The sequence below is a fragment of the Pogona vitticeps genome, chromosome 2 (assembly GCF_051106095.1).
Source record: "Pogona vitticeps strain Pit_001003342236 chromosome 2, PviZW2.1, whole genome shotgun sequence".
Classification (NCBI taxonomy): Eukaryota; Metazoa; Chordata; class Lepidosauria; order Squamata; family Agamidae; genus Pogona; species Pogona vitticeps.
In genome coordinates, this window is record NC_135784.1 from 289,856,988 (window position 1) to 289,870,803 (window position 13,816).

A 13,816-nucleotide genomic window follows, 5' to 3' on the forward strand; every position below is an offset into this window, starting at 1 on the left:
TAGCACTCATTAGTTTGCTTTTCTGATGTCAACAATCAAAGGGTGGCTCACACATATCCTGTTTTTAGTGTCACCTTCCTTCTGGAGCTCTTATTGTCCTTAAGAGATAAAGTTGCCTGGTGGATTACTGCTGCTGACCCAAATACACTGCCTGTGTTTGAAGACATGGATTCTGATCCACAAGAGTTCACATTGAAATAAACGTATGGCATTTTAATATGTATAATACTGTATTTTTCCATTTTTGTTTCCAACTTCTCTTCCCCTTTTCCTTTTGCCAATATGCTCAGACTAAGATGGCTGCTTCTCTGAAAATACTTAAATATCATTTGGGACACATATTTAAAACTGAGCTTATCTTTTTCCCTGAACTAGGGACAGGGGAGAAATGTGTTGCTTGGGAAACTGTTCTGCTGTGGAACTCCCTGCAAAGGGAGGTAAGAATAGTCTCTTCATTGTCTTTTTGGAATCAGGCAAAGACTCCCTAATGCAGGCAGCTTTCAGCCATCAACAGTTGGCTGCCTGCTGAGAAATGGATGTGTAAGGGATTGAAGCTCTTTTGCTTAAAAAGAGAGGGATAGTTTTAAAATTAATGAAGTAGTGTTTTAATTTTCCCCCCACTCTGCTTTGATGTCATCATCATCATATCAGAACTGCAGAGCTAGAAGAGATCCTAAAGATCAAGACCAGATCCTGTAAGAAGGCACAGTAGGGAATCCAACTCCCAACCTTTGGCTGTGCAGCCAAGTATTTAAACCTCTGTGTTTTTATCTGTACTTGCTTTCATCTGTTTTTAGCTATGCCTGTTATGAATAGTGTTTTGTGAATGGCCTTGAATTCCAGTACTGGGAGAATAGCAGAATACAAGTCACATAAATGAAGAAGACATTCAATAAAATAAAATACAATTATCCTTCCGGTTTTTGCATTTCTATAAATAATGGGTAGAGATTGGCATGAACTAAAAAACGAATCACCAAATTGATTCAATAATCGCTCATTCGTTAATTTGTATTCATACAAATTAATGCCCCTGATGAATTATGAACCAATGGATTTTCAGTTATTTTGATTTCTCAAATTGTTTGGTTATAAAACTAACCTAAAGGCACCTAGAGACACCAAAAATTTGAGGGAAGCTTCTCTGACTCTCTTCTAAAATCCCTCCAAGTTTGGTGAAATTTGGTTTCACCATACCTAATCTTCACCAAACATGGAGGGATTGTAGAGGAGAGTCAGCAGAGGCTTCTTCAGGATTTTGGTGTATCTAGGTGCCTGAGTGGGAATTTTTCTGGGGGCCCTCCTTGTGGGTGTATAACTCAGACATCCAAAGCCCAAATTTCACCAAACTTGCAGGCATTTAGAGGAGAGTCAGGGGACTGAAAATTTGGTGTCTCTGGGTGCTTGGGGGGCATTTGATAGGGTTTTAAAGTAAAAACAAATTGACAAATTGATTCATAGATTTCTCAGGAAAAAATCATATTTCATGATTCGTTAACCTTGATGAATCATGAACCAAAATTAATCACATTTTTCTAATTCATGCCCATCTCTAATTATGGGATGTGACTTTCTCATTTGAAAAATGTGAGCAAAAATGGTTACATTAATAGAAATTGTGTACATAAATTAAATAAAATGCTGACCCTGAATGCCATTCAGAAGGGCATAGGCACAAATGAGTGGAGAGACTTTTTAATTTCCAAAAAAAAAAAACCCATCCCTAATACAGATCCCAAGGAAGATGCAGAGACCCATTTCTACTTATCAGTAAGCCTGGATTTGCTCTTATCAACACACAGTGCAAATGACTGGCATTTGTGGAATCAGTACAACAACCGAGGCATTTTTAATAACTGTTAGCATGAGGAGTTCCTTAAAGATGTCTGGGTTTTTTTTTTCTTCCAGTGAGGAAATTTTTCCCCTTCTAGTTTTGTTCTTAAATGCAAGTTCCTTTTGGACCAAAAGCATTATGTAATTGATACTGTATATGGATAATCACTGAACACATTACAAACTCCACATGGCAATTAGAAAATCATGTTTTGGTTTAGTTACTCCTTTTATCAGTACCTTCTGAAGTCTGTCTTCACTGAGGAAACAACCAAACTCTTTTTAGAACCCTGTAAGCACTGTGGCTTGCTAGGTGTATGGTTTCTAACATACACCTAGCAAGCCACAGAATTTCCAGAATTAAAGCAGAAAGCATGTTAATATTGCAGGCAAGTGACTGAGGCAGGGTTTCAGTGTTTGTACAGTTATGCTTCAAAGGAACTCTGAGCATAAATGCCAAAGATCAACCACCAAACAAAGCAAGCTAATTTGCATAACCTCAAAAGTGGGAGAAGCTCAATGATGTCATACTCATATTATTTAAAAATTTTCCTCTTCCTCTTATAGATTTATTCTGACACCTGCTTTTGGCCACAGTCTTCATCTTATATTGTATCATAAGATTATACTGTATTTCATTTTCCCTTTTTAATCGTTGTCAGTTTGGTGGCTAGACTCATTGTTTAGGCTCTCTTCAGCAAAACACATAAATCTTTGGATAAAATTGTTCCCAACACTTCCATAATTACCTCAAACTCTGCCTATGAGGGTAGAAGGGATGAGAGAGTATGTGTATTGCTTGTGTCTGGCAGGGGGGCTCAGAGCAGGGTGGAGGCTGGCATGTTAAATATTGTAAAACTTCTACGGTTTTATATGGAACACCAGAAAGAGAGAATTCCTGCATACGGTCATTCTCATGGTTTTCATTAGGACAGTGAGTTAATCAAAAACACTTCAACCCCAGGCAAGTATCACAGAGTATTAAAAGGGTATAAAATCATCTTGCTCACTCGGGCATTAATTAACTTAGTTCTTTTTTTTTTTTAAAGAAAAAATTGTTTTGGCTTTCTTTTTTAGAAAAGCACTGTAGGTGTGTGTGTGTGTTTTAATTTACTATGTATGTGCAAACAAATGAAATGCAATCTGTTGCTATAGAAGGAAGCTGCAGAATTTTCCATTGGCTGCAGCCAGGGCTGGCTCATACATAGGACAGTGAGGGTCTTGGCTAGTCCCAGTGATAGATGAAAAATATGTAAAATGGGGCTTGCAGAAAGGGTTGAAGCAGAGTGTATCCATTGGCACGGAAGGAAGGAAGGAAGGGCATTTGTCAGTGAGATTTGCCAGTGGGATACCCAGTTCTTATGTGGCCATATTATTTCTCTCCACACCAAGCTGAAGTTATTTCATTCCTGTCACAGCCAACGAATGACACAGCAGGAACGTTTTGTTTGGTTGAGAGGGATGGTGAAGAAGAGAGACATATACAGGAGGGCAACAGTTAAACATATGAAGCAGTTGAGCATATGAAGCTTCTCCATGGCAAAAATCTGAAAAAAAATTAATTTCTTGTTAATGAAAGAACACTCTTCTCTGTAGTACAATGTTTTTCCAAAATTTTTATTATTTATACTGCTGTGTTTGCTACTTCATGCAACCAGACGTTGAGAGTTTGATTCCCCACTGTCCTAGGAAGACAGACAGCCAACAAATATTGTCTTTTAATGATGTAAGCTGCCTTACATCCTTTGTAGGGAGAAAGGCAAAGTAAACATATTTTAAACAAACAGACAACAGTCAGCAAAGCAGCGTGGTGTAATGGATAGAGTGACAGACTTGGACTTAAAAGACTTAGGTTCAAGCCTCCACTTGGCATTAGAAACTCATTGGGGGTTGTCAACGATAAAACCATTCGTTCAGTATCTCACGTACCTTGAAAACCCTGTAAGATTCACTATAAGTCAAATATGACTTAATGTGATTTGATAGCAATAACCATGAATATTCCAGCTCTTAATAATGTAAACATCTCGGCAATCATGTTAATAGGAAGACACAAACAATGTAAAGTTCTCAGGCCTAAAGTACTAGAACCTGAGTTTTCAGGAAGAAAAAATTGTGTTAAAGTCAGTGTTTTGCAATCACAACCACGCTATTCTGTTAAGAAAATATCATCATCACCATGGGAGTCTTGGTCCTTCACCCAGGTTCTCAGCTTTTGAAGATCTCTATTACATATATCAATTATAAGTTATTTTGTTGCACTAATTAATAATAAATTGAATGCTTTTGAGTAGTTCTAGGTACTCAGCTTAGCCTTCCATGAAACTAATCCACAAATATATTATTTATGATAATGCACACCTCTCTGGTTCACAGCAACTAAATTATGCAGAATTAGGGGACAGTAGGTAAACTAACAGAGCTATGTTGAACCTAGTTGACATTATTACATTTGCTTGTCCATGGATTTGTTTGCCCACAAATATATATCTAAGCAAACAAGGTTTGATAACAACTAAACTCTTATACCTTAATGAATTTTGAATAACAGACAACATGAGGACTAAAATGATGATCTGTTGAGGTCAGTGGGATAGCTAAGCAGATTTGATTAGAAATAACAGTTACTGCAATAAATATGATGCAAACTTGTGCTCAGATTGCCAGAAATCTCCCCAAAAGGGGACAATATGGATTGACTGAATACTGAAAATCCAAAGATTAAAATGTGGAGTTCTTTTAAAATATCACACCAAAATAGTTCATGTATTCATAATTTACGAAACAGCTATGCTGTTACTTAACTTTTGCCTTGTTAAGAGACGTACAGCTCCTCAAAAGAAAAATGAATAAGATAAAACAGAGATAAAGATAAAAGCAGAGCTGCTTATCTGCATGTGTGCTGCCAGAACCAGAAAGAATAAACAATATTTGGGACTGTATTTATCACAATATTTATTGCCAGAATTATTATCTCTGCTATATCAGACCAATGTGTTGCAGTTCATCTGTTCATGCGAAATAAAGTTTTTTAAAAAGTGAAAGCATGGACTCATCAATATTATTGAGGTGGACATTAAATCTGTCAGGGTATCCTTGATGGGGTAGGATTTAAGAGAAAAGAGAACATTCTCAAAGCCTTAGGAATCCACTTAGGACAAAGACTGCACTGAGCAGGAGGTTGGACTCGATGGCCTTATAGGCCCCTTCCAATTCAAGTATTCTATGATTCTAAGACTTAAGACAAGGCCGTCTGATAATCTCCTACCACATGGAAAGGAAAATCACAGACTAGAAGGAGGGAAAACAGGGAGATGTATTGCAGTTTTATTTCTTGCCAGCTTTAGCTTCCAGTGTTAGAGAATAACGTTACCAAGGCTCCCCTTTTGCGCCAAATCATAAGACAGATGTAGAGAGATCTTATCAGCTGGCATCAATGCAGAAGACAAACAAAACAAAACCTCTTTCAAATAGGAAACTGCTTTATTGGAAATGATTATGCAATAATTGTTCAAGCCTTAAATTACTCTATGGCACACTGGATTTCTGTCGGTAAAGGGTTTGATACCCCAAGGGAGGCTTTAAGCAAAGCATCTTGTTTTGTTGTTTAGTCGTTAAGTCGTGTCCGACTCTTCGTGACCCCATGGATAAGAGCATGCCAGGCCCTCCTGTATTCTACTGCCTCCCGGAGCTGGGTCAAATTCATGTTGGTAGCTTCGATGACACTGTCCAACCATCTCGTCCTCTGTCGTCCCATTCTCTTCTTGCCTTCACATTTTCCCAACATAAGGGGAAATAATCTTTTCCAGGAAGTCTTCTCTTCTCATGAGATGGCCAAATTATTGGAGCCTCAGCTTCAGGATCTGTCCTTCCAGTGAGCACTCAGTGATGACTTCCTTCACAATGGATAGGTTTCTTCTCTTTGCACTCCATGGGACTCACAAGAGTCTCCTCCAGCACCACAGTTCAAAAGCATCAATTCTTCGGCCGTCAGCCTTCTTTATGGTCCAGCTCTCACTTCCATACATGGCTACTGGAAAAACCATAGCTTTGACTATGCAGACCTTTGTTGGCAAGGTGATGTCTTTGCTTTTTAAGATGCTGTCTAGGTTTCTCATTGCTTTCCTCTCAAGAAGCAGGCGTCTTTTAATTTCATGGCTGCTGTCACCATCTGCAGTGATCATGGAGCCCAAGAAAGTAAAATCTGTCACTGCCTCCATGTCTTCCCCTTCTATTTGCCAGGAAGTGATGGGACCAGTGGCCATTATCTTAGTTTTTTTTATGTTGAGCTTCAGACCATTTTTGGCACTCTCCTCTTTCACCCTCATTAAGAGGTTCTTTAATTCCTCCTCACTTTCTGTCATTAGAGTGGTATCATCTACATATCGGAGTTTGTTGATATTTCTTCCGGCAATCTTAATTCCGGCTTGGGATTCATCCAGTCCTGCCTTTCGCATAATGTACTCTGCATATAAGTTAAATAAGCAGGGAGACAATATACAGCCTTGTCATACTGATTTTCCAATTTTGAACCAATCATTTGTTCCATATCCAGTTCTAACTATTGCTTCCTGTCCCACATATAGCTTTCTCAGGAGATAGATAAGGTGGTCAGGTACTCCCATTTCTTTATGAACTTGCCAGAGTTTGCTGTGGTCCACACAGTTAAAGGCTTTTGCATAGTCAATGAAGCATAACTAGATGTTTTTCTGGAACTCTCTGGCTTTCTCCATAATCCAGCGCATGTTAGTAATTTGGTCTCTAGTTCCTCTGCCCCTTCAAAATCCAGCTTGTACTTCTGGGAATTCTCGGTCCACATACTGCTGAAGCCTGCCTTGGAGGATTTTGAGCATAACCTTGCTAGCATGTGAAATGAGTGCAATTGTACAGTAGTTGGAGCATTCTTTGGCACAGCCCTTCTTTGTGACTGGGATGTAGACTGATCTTTTCCAATCCTCTGGCCACTGCTGAGTTTTCCAAACTTGCTGGCATATTAAGTGTAGCACCTTAACAGAGTCATCTTTTTAAGATTTTAAATAGTTCCACTGGAATGCCATCACCTCCACTGGCCTTGTTGTTAGCCATGCTTTCTAAGGCCCACTTGACTTCACTCTCCAGGATGTCTGGCTCAGCAACCACACTATCTGGGTTGTCCGGGACATCCAGATCTTTCTGGTATAATTCCTCTGTGTATCCTTGCCACTTCTTCTTGATGTCTTATGCTTCTGTTAGGTCCCTACCATTTTTGTCCTTTATCATGTCCATGTTTGCACAAAAGGTTCCTTTAATATTACCAATTTTCTTGAACAGATCTCTGGTTTTTCCCTTTCTATTATTTTCCTCTATATCTTTGCACTGTTCATTTAAGAAGGTCTTCTTGTCTCTCCTTGCTATTCTTTGAAAATCTGCACTCAGTTTTCTGTAACTTGCCTTATCTCCCATGCATTTTGTTTCCCTTCTCTTCTCCACTATTTGTAAGGCCTTATTGGACAGTCACTTTGCTTTTTTGCATTTCCTTTCCTTTGGCACGTTTTTTGTTCCTGCTTCCTGTACAATGTTATGGGCCTCCATCCACAGCTCTTCAGGCACTCTGTCCACCAAATCAAATTCCTTAAATCTGTTCTTCACTTCCACTGTGTATTCATAAGGGATTTGGTTTCGATTATACCTGACTAGCCCAGTGGTTTTTCGTACTTTCTTCAGTTTACTCTTGGGTTTTGCTATAAGAAGCTGCTGATCAGAGCCACAATCAGCTCCAGGTCTTGTTTTTGCTGACTGTTTTTTGCTGACTTGTTTTTTTCAGACATTATTAGCTTTGGTTGAATCATAGGTTTATCCCCTTCCAAATTTTAGGGGAATAAGAAAAAGGAAAAAGCCTTGGAAGGTTTCTCTGAGGTATGTTTTCTGAGAAATTTTGGCTCAGTATTTGTCATTCCTCAGGATTCAACACCTTCCTCTGGCTCCCAAGTATTACATTTTAAAGGAGTCATGATAGTTGTTTTGTCTGTGCTGCAGATGCTTAGAACATCACACCTTCACTATAAGTCACGAGGAAGGCAATGCTGTGTCCTATTACTGGGGTGGTGGTGGACTGAAGCTGATGTTGTGCCATCACTTGTCCTTCCAGTTTTCCCAAAATTTTACTTCCTTTTCTTTTTGTCTCATACTCAGGGCTATTTAGAATTTCTTTGGATTAGATCTTTAAAATCACCGGTAAGAGAGCCAAGAGAGCTGCATCTGTTTTTGCTTTCCCCTCCCTTTCTATTACACATTTCTTTCTCATTCTAGATGTTCCCTGTCCATCTATAATTTCTGATCTGAAAAAGCCCTTAGGGAAAGCTTAAGGTTATAATGTCTTTCCCTGGACTTCAACTGAAATGTGGGGAGTTGGGGAGGCTGCCACTGAGTCGAGTATTATGCAAGATCACGCTGTAAAACTGAAAATTGAACATCCAGCTTTTTATGAAAAAAAATGCATATTCTGAGAATTGCTTTAAAAATCAAGAGAAAAACAATGTATTCGCGAAGGCTTTCCTCTGTCCTCTGAAGATGCCGGCCACAGAGACTGGCGAAACGTTAGGAAAAACCACCTTCAGAACACGGCCAAGAAGCCCAAAAAACCCACAACAACCAAGAGAAAAACAAACTGAAAAAACAACAGCATTCAGATTTTTTTTTAAAAAAATATTCTATTGTATTTCTCTTGACTGTAAAGTAACTATTGGAATGCACATTTCTCAATAAAAAAGCTGAATGCCCATTTTCTATTTTTACAGAATAATTTTTCACAATATATATGTGAAAAACAATGCACATACCCTTCAGCCACCTCATATGTAAGGTAAGTATAAGAATCTTAAATCTCACTCATGGTAATGTATTTGGAATTCCTTTCAAATGCAGCTTTTTCTTCCAATAAATTGAATGAGACTTGACAAAATTCACATGGGATAAATCTTCTGCACAGCAATCCCAAAGGTAATTGGGAATGATCATACATGCATTCTCTATGTTTCTTGATTTGATGGAGTTTGGCCCTGCTCATGTTTTTGTTTTATGCAATTCTGTCTCATGCCAAAATTCACCCGAGCTTACCAATACATATGTTTCTCCTTGCTTTGAGCCAAACCCTGTTAGTCACAGGTACTGGGGTCAGAATATCAGAATAAAGAACATTTTAAACTTGGAGTGCAAAAATCTGTTTATGAAACTTTGAAGTAAGCCTACAAGGCACCAACGTGGCTCAAGACCCATATGCGCATATCTATTTTTTATATAAAGATCCATATACATGTTAGGGTGATTATAAAATTAAAAAAGCAGATGGGGATTGTTTAGAACCTGCCCTACCCATGCGCACTTGTCCATATTCAATGTATAGCCATGTGCCTTTACTGTAAAGAAACAACGATGGGGCCACATGCTAGGGCCTAAATATGGCTGTTCATTCCAACTAGAGTAGACCAACAGTATCAATGGGACTGTGATAAGTCAACACCATGTAAATTCCATTGATCTACTTTAGTTAGGGCTAACATTTGTCCTACATATTTAGAGTAGAGTCTGACCATGAATTTTCTATTAGACTGCCTGATGTCTTAAGAAACTACAGTTATATTAATACTGTAGACATGGACAATGGGGATTATAATGTTATTCTATACTCATACTGAAGATGATTAGGCAAAATGAATGCCTATGATGTCTGTAATTGAAAAAAAGTTGGTGTTTTTTTAAATAAATAATTTTGCCACAAGTGCATGATGATAGTAATTCAACATGTGTTAAATTCTTCTTGCATATTACTTACACATACTGTATATATGAAGACACAGATGAAATTGTGTTAACATATGTTTTAATAATACAACTAAAATCTTCTTGCAGAGCTGCTAGACCTTGATTGCAATTTTGCTTGAGCTGTAGTGGAAACATTTCCACAAGTGCACTGTAGTTATTTTTCCCCTTGGAACGCACTAGCTGTCAGGCTAAAATAATGCCTTACATGCCCTTTTGAAGCATGTAGAATTAGCTTTATGAAATCCAGCTGTTTTAGAGAAATGCCTGGCTAGTGGTGCCATCTAGCATTTTCAAAATTCTGCCGTATCTAGACTTTGTGGATATTAGTTATGAAAATAGCCATTTGGTGCAGTAGGTGCCTTTATTGAGGTTTCAGTCTTGAACACAGTGCAGGACTTGATTTGACCATCAGTTGCAACATCTAGACAGATGATAATTAGAATGTCAAGATGTTGGATTCTGAGGTGTCTTTTCAGAGAGCTGAGAAATAGCAAACACGCTGCATTTAGCAATTTCAGGTGGCAGTGTAAGGTGCTAAAAGTGTTCCGAAGAATTAAGAGACAACAAGGCAGTGTCTTTGCAGGGTCTTTCTCCTGCTATTTTGTTGTGAAGAGCCAGACCCATGTGAAGTAAACAGGGGAGGGGGAAAATCCTGCCCACATCTTAATGCTAAACATGTGCCTTCCATCATTCTGTAATTTAATTTTTCATTATTTACTGTCTCATTAGGAAATAAAAATGTTCTCTATGACTTTTAAGCGCTTCTTTAATATAACAGGCCAGATTCTGATGTTATTTATATCTGATCTTGAGGGAGGTTCTAACAGATGCATAAGGAATGGATCCGGAGTAGAATTTTACCTTTACCGCTATTGTTCCTTAAGCAGCACCCAGGTGCCAGGTCTTCTGAAGTTTGGATGGAGGTAAGATAGGAAAATAGAACTGGAATAACCCAGTTTGCTTCAATTTCAAAAAAAGATATCTAGTAAACTGGCTATTCTTTTTTGTTTGTTTGTTCATAGTAGCAGTATTGGAACAGGAGTGTTTAACCCTTTGCTCTGTGCTGTTTTTCCACTCAGATACCTCTGCACAGCTCTTATTAGCCCTGGGATGTATATATGTTGCATATGGGCAAACACTCTTACATTCCTTGTCCAAGGTTTAAGAAAAACCTGCAGGAAGGGGTCATGTTGGGAAAATGTCATGGGGGAAACATAGAAAGTAGAGATGGGAAATCTGTATTCATCTCCTGGAGGAGACAAATATGGACCCTTCCCCTGACCCCATCTTGGCCTTCGATTTACCACTCACTGTGTGGCATTCATGGCCGTCATCATTCATGCTGGACCAATCACAGAAGTAACCCAGCCAGAGTTTCCCCATCTCCCTGCACTGCTGACCAATCTGGTGAGGAAGCAGGATGACAAGTCCCCCAGCTGAGCTGCTGAACAGTAAGCAGTTCAGGGAGGTGGGGAAGCCCCGGCAGGCCTACGTCTGCAATTGGCTCAGCATGAATGACAACAGCTATGCATGCTGCTCTGCAAGTGGTAAGTGGGATGGCCCAGTTCTAGGGGGAGGGTCCAATTGGCCCAGCCACCTGTGGTGGCAATATTCCTATTCATCTGCCCTAGGAGACCAATACAAATATTCAATCTCTAATTAAAAGTTCTTCCCAGACCATCATTAGGGCTGAGTGAACTCTTGACACAGTTCTCTCTGATGAGTCCATCCTATCACAACCTTCCCAGCCATTGGACACACTATTTTAAATTTCCCATAATGTTTAAATACTATAATGCCTTATAGTAGCATTGAGGCAACCATTATGGACTCCTGTCAGGAGTAACTGGGCCCAGGTCAATTGTAAGTACTAATCAGAGCTTTAAAAATCTACTGATTTTTTTCCTGAAAATAATGCATTATTTAACATGTTGTGTGTGTGTTGTGTCGTCAAGTTGGAATGGACTTACAGTGACCCTAATAGGAAAAACACAGAACATTCATGCCCATTTAACCATTCCAACACAACCACCACATAAGTGAATATGTCTATGGTTGTTGCAACCAAAAGCCATGCAAATTAATGGGCAGCAGGATTAGGAGGCAAGACTAGGTTTCTTTCTTAGATATAGCTCAAATATGATGGTAATGTTAGGTAAAGAATAGATTGTAAGAGTAGGGCATGGGAAAGCCATGTTCGAACCCTTGCTGTGCTATGAAGCATTCATTTGCTTTATCTCTCAGGATTGTTGCAAGGATAAGCAAACAATCAAATGCTACACTGAACTCTTTCAGGAACTGGAATAAAATATAACATGGTAATAATACCATGTGCTGTTGATTCCAAGTTATAATGACCCTTATCAGGGTTTTCTAGATACAATGTCACACAACAAGATCAAGAGTAATTTTACCTATTCTTACACCAATGTTATTTATGCCATCTTTGCCAACAAGGCCCCTCTGCATTCTACCTAGGACACACAGGAAAATCTCTGCACAGAATTAATGGAGACAAATTGGACATTAGAAATGGCAATACACAGAATCTGGTTTCAAATCATTTCCATTTATCTGGACATTCTGCATGAGATCTGAGAGTTGCCAACCTGGAGAAGAAAAATTACAGAACAAGCATCCAGAGAGAGATGGCTGAGATAAAATATATACATATGTTTAGAACCCATCTCAATGCCAAGTATAAGCCAAGGTTTCTTAGGATATTACCAAATATAAAACGTTGCATCTGCTGTAATTACTCAATATAGCCAAGACACAATGGACTCAATATACACTCAAGATTCTTAGGCCGTTATCTCATCTGCTATAATTCCCAGCTATATTTCCTTACTAACCACCCAGAACCACCTCACAAGCCCCACTGGAGATTATCATACACATTACTATGTTGTTCTAACTCTCCTTGCCATCTAAATCCAAGGAAGCTGCTCCAGCTCTAGATCAGTATTTGGTATCAGTAATGGACTGGATGAGGGTGAATAAACTGAAAATTAATCCAGGCCAAACAAAGGTGCTTCTGGTCAGTCGAGAGACAGACCAAGGAACAGGGATGCAACCTGTACTGGATGGGATTACACTCCCATTGAAAAAACAGGTGCACACCTTGGGGAGGGGTGCTCCTGGATTCATCCCTGAGCCTGGATGCCTAGGCCTCAGTGGTGGCCATGAGTGCATTTGAACAGTTAAAACTAGTGTGCCAGCTACATCCATTTCTTAAGAGATCTGATCTGGCAACTGTGACACACGCCCTAGTTACTTCCCAGCTGGATTACTTAAAACACTCTATGTAGAGCCACCGATGGAAAGTGTCAGGAAACTTCAGCGGGTCTAAAATACAGCAGCCAAATTGCTGACTGGGGATGGTTACAGAGATTATGTGACTCCCCTGTTACAGAAGTTCCACTTGTTGCCGATCCATTTCCAAGCACAATTCAAAGTTTTAACTCTAAATGTACTGGGTCCAAGCTATCTCAATTACTGTACAGTATCTCCCATTATGAGCCGTCTCAGGTGTTAAGATAATCAGGAGTTGCCTTTCTCTTGGTCTTGCCATCTTCACAGATATGTCTGATGTGGCCACATGAGATAACTTTCTCTGTTGTTGCTCCCAGACTTTGGAACTCCCTCTCACAGGAGACCAGACTGGCGCCATCTTTACTGTCCTTCCGCAAGCAGGCAAAGACCTTTCTCTTCAGGCAAGCCATCCCTCAGTAACTAGCTACCCATGTGTGATTTTTTAGATAGATTGTTATGCACTACTGCTTTGACTGGATTTTTAGTACTACTTGTATTTTCCATTTTTGTGTTTTCCATTTCTCAGAGTGGCATTTGGTTGTTGTTTTTTTAAAGACATTTGTATATTTATTGTTCTTAGCTTTAATATTGCTTTTTAATGACGTAAGATGCCTCTTTATACTCATTGATTTTAGCTATAAATATTGTCTTTCAATGTTGTAAGCTGCCTTTTGTCCTTTTCAAGGAGAAAGGTGTGGTAAAAATATTTTAAATAAATAAAACCTAACTATCAGTTCTTAGTGTCAAGGACAAGCAATAGCCTAAAAAGAAAATAGCCCCTCAAAGCTCTACCAAATATGTTTGGGCTGCCCCTTTTACTGTGTTCCAGCCAGAATTTCCTTCCCCCAAACTGATATGTTTTTATATT

At 39.1% G+C, this 13,816-nt stretch overlaps 1 long non-coding RNA gene across 1 annotated transcript in view; it reads right to left on the reverse strand.

Moving 5' to 3' along the window:
- Positions 1 to 13,816, reverse strand: part of LOC140704230 (uncharacterized) — a 54,715-nt gene that overhangs the window by 35,699 nt on the left and 5,200 nt on the right. The gene's annotated exons all lie outside the window — the stretch shown is intronic.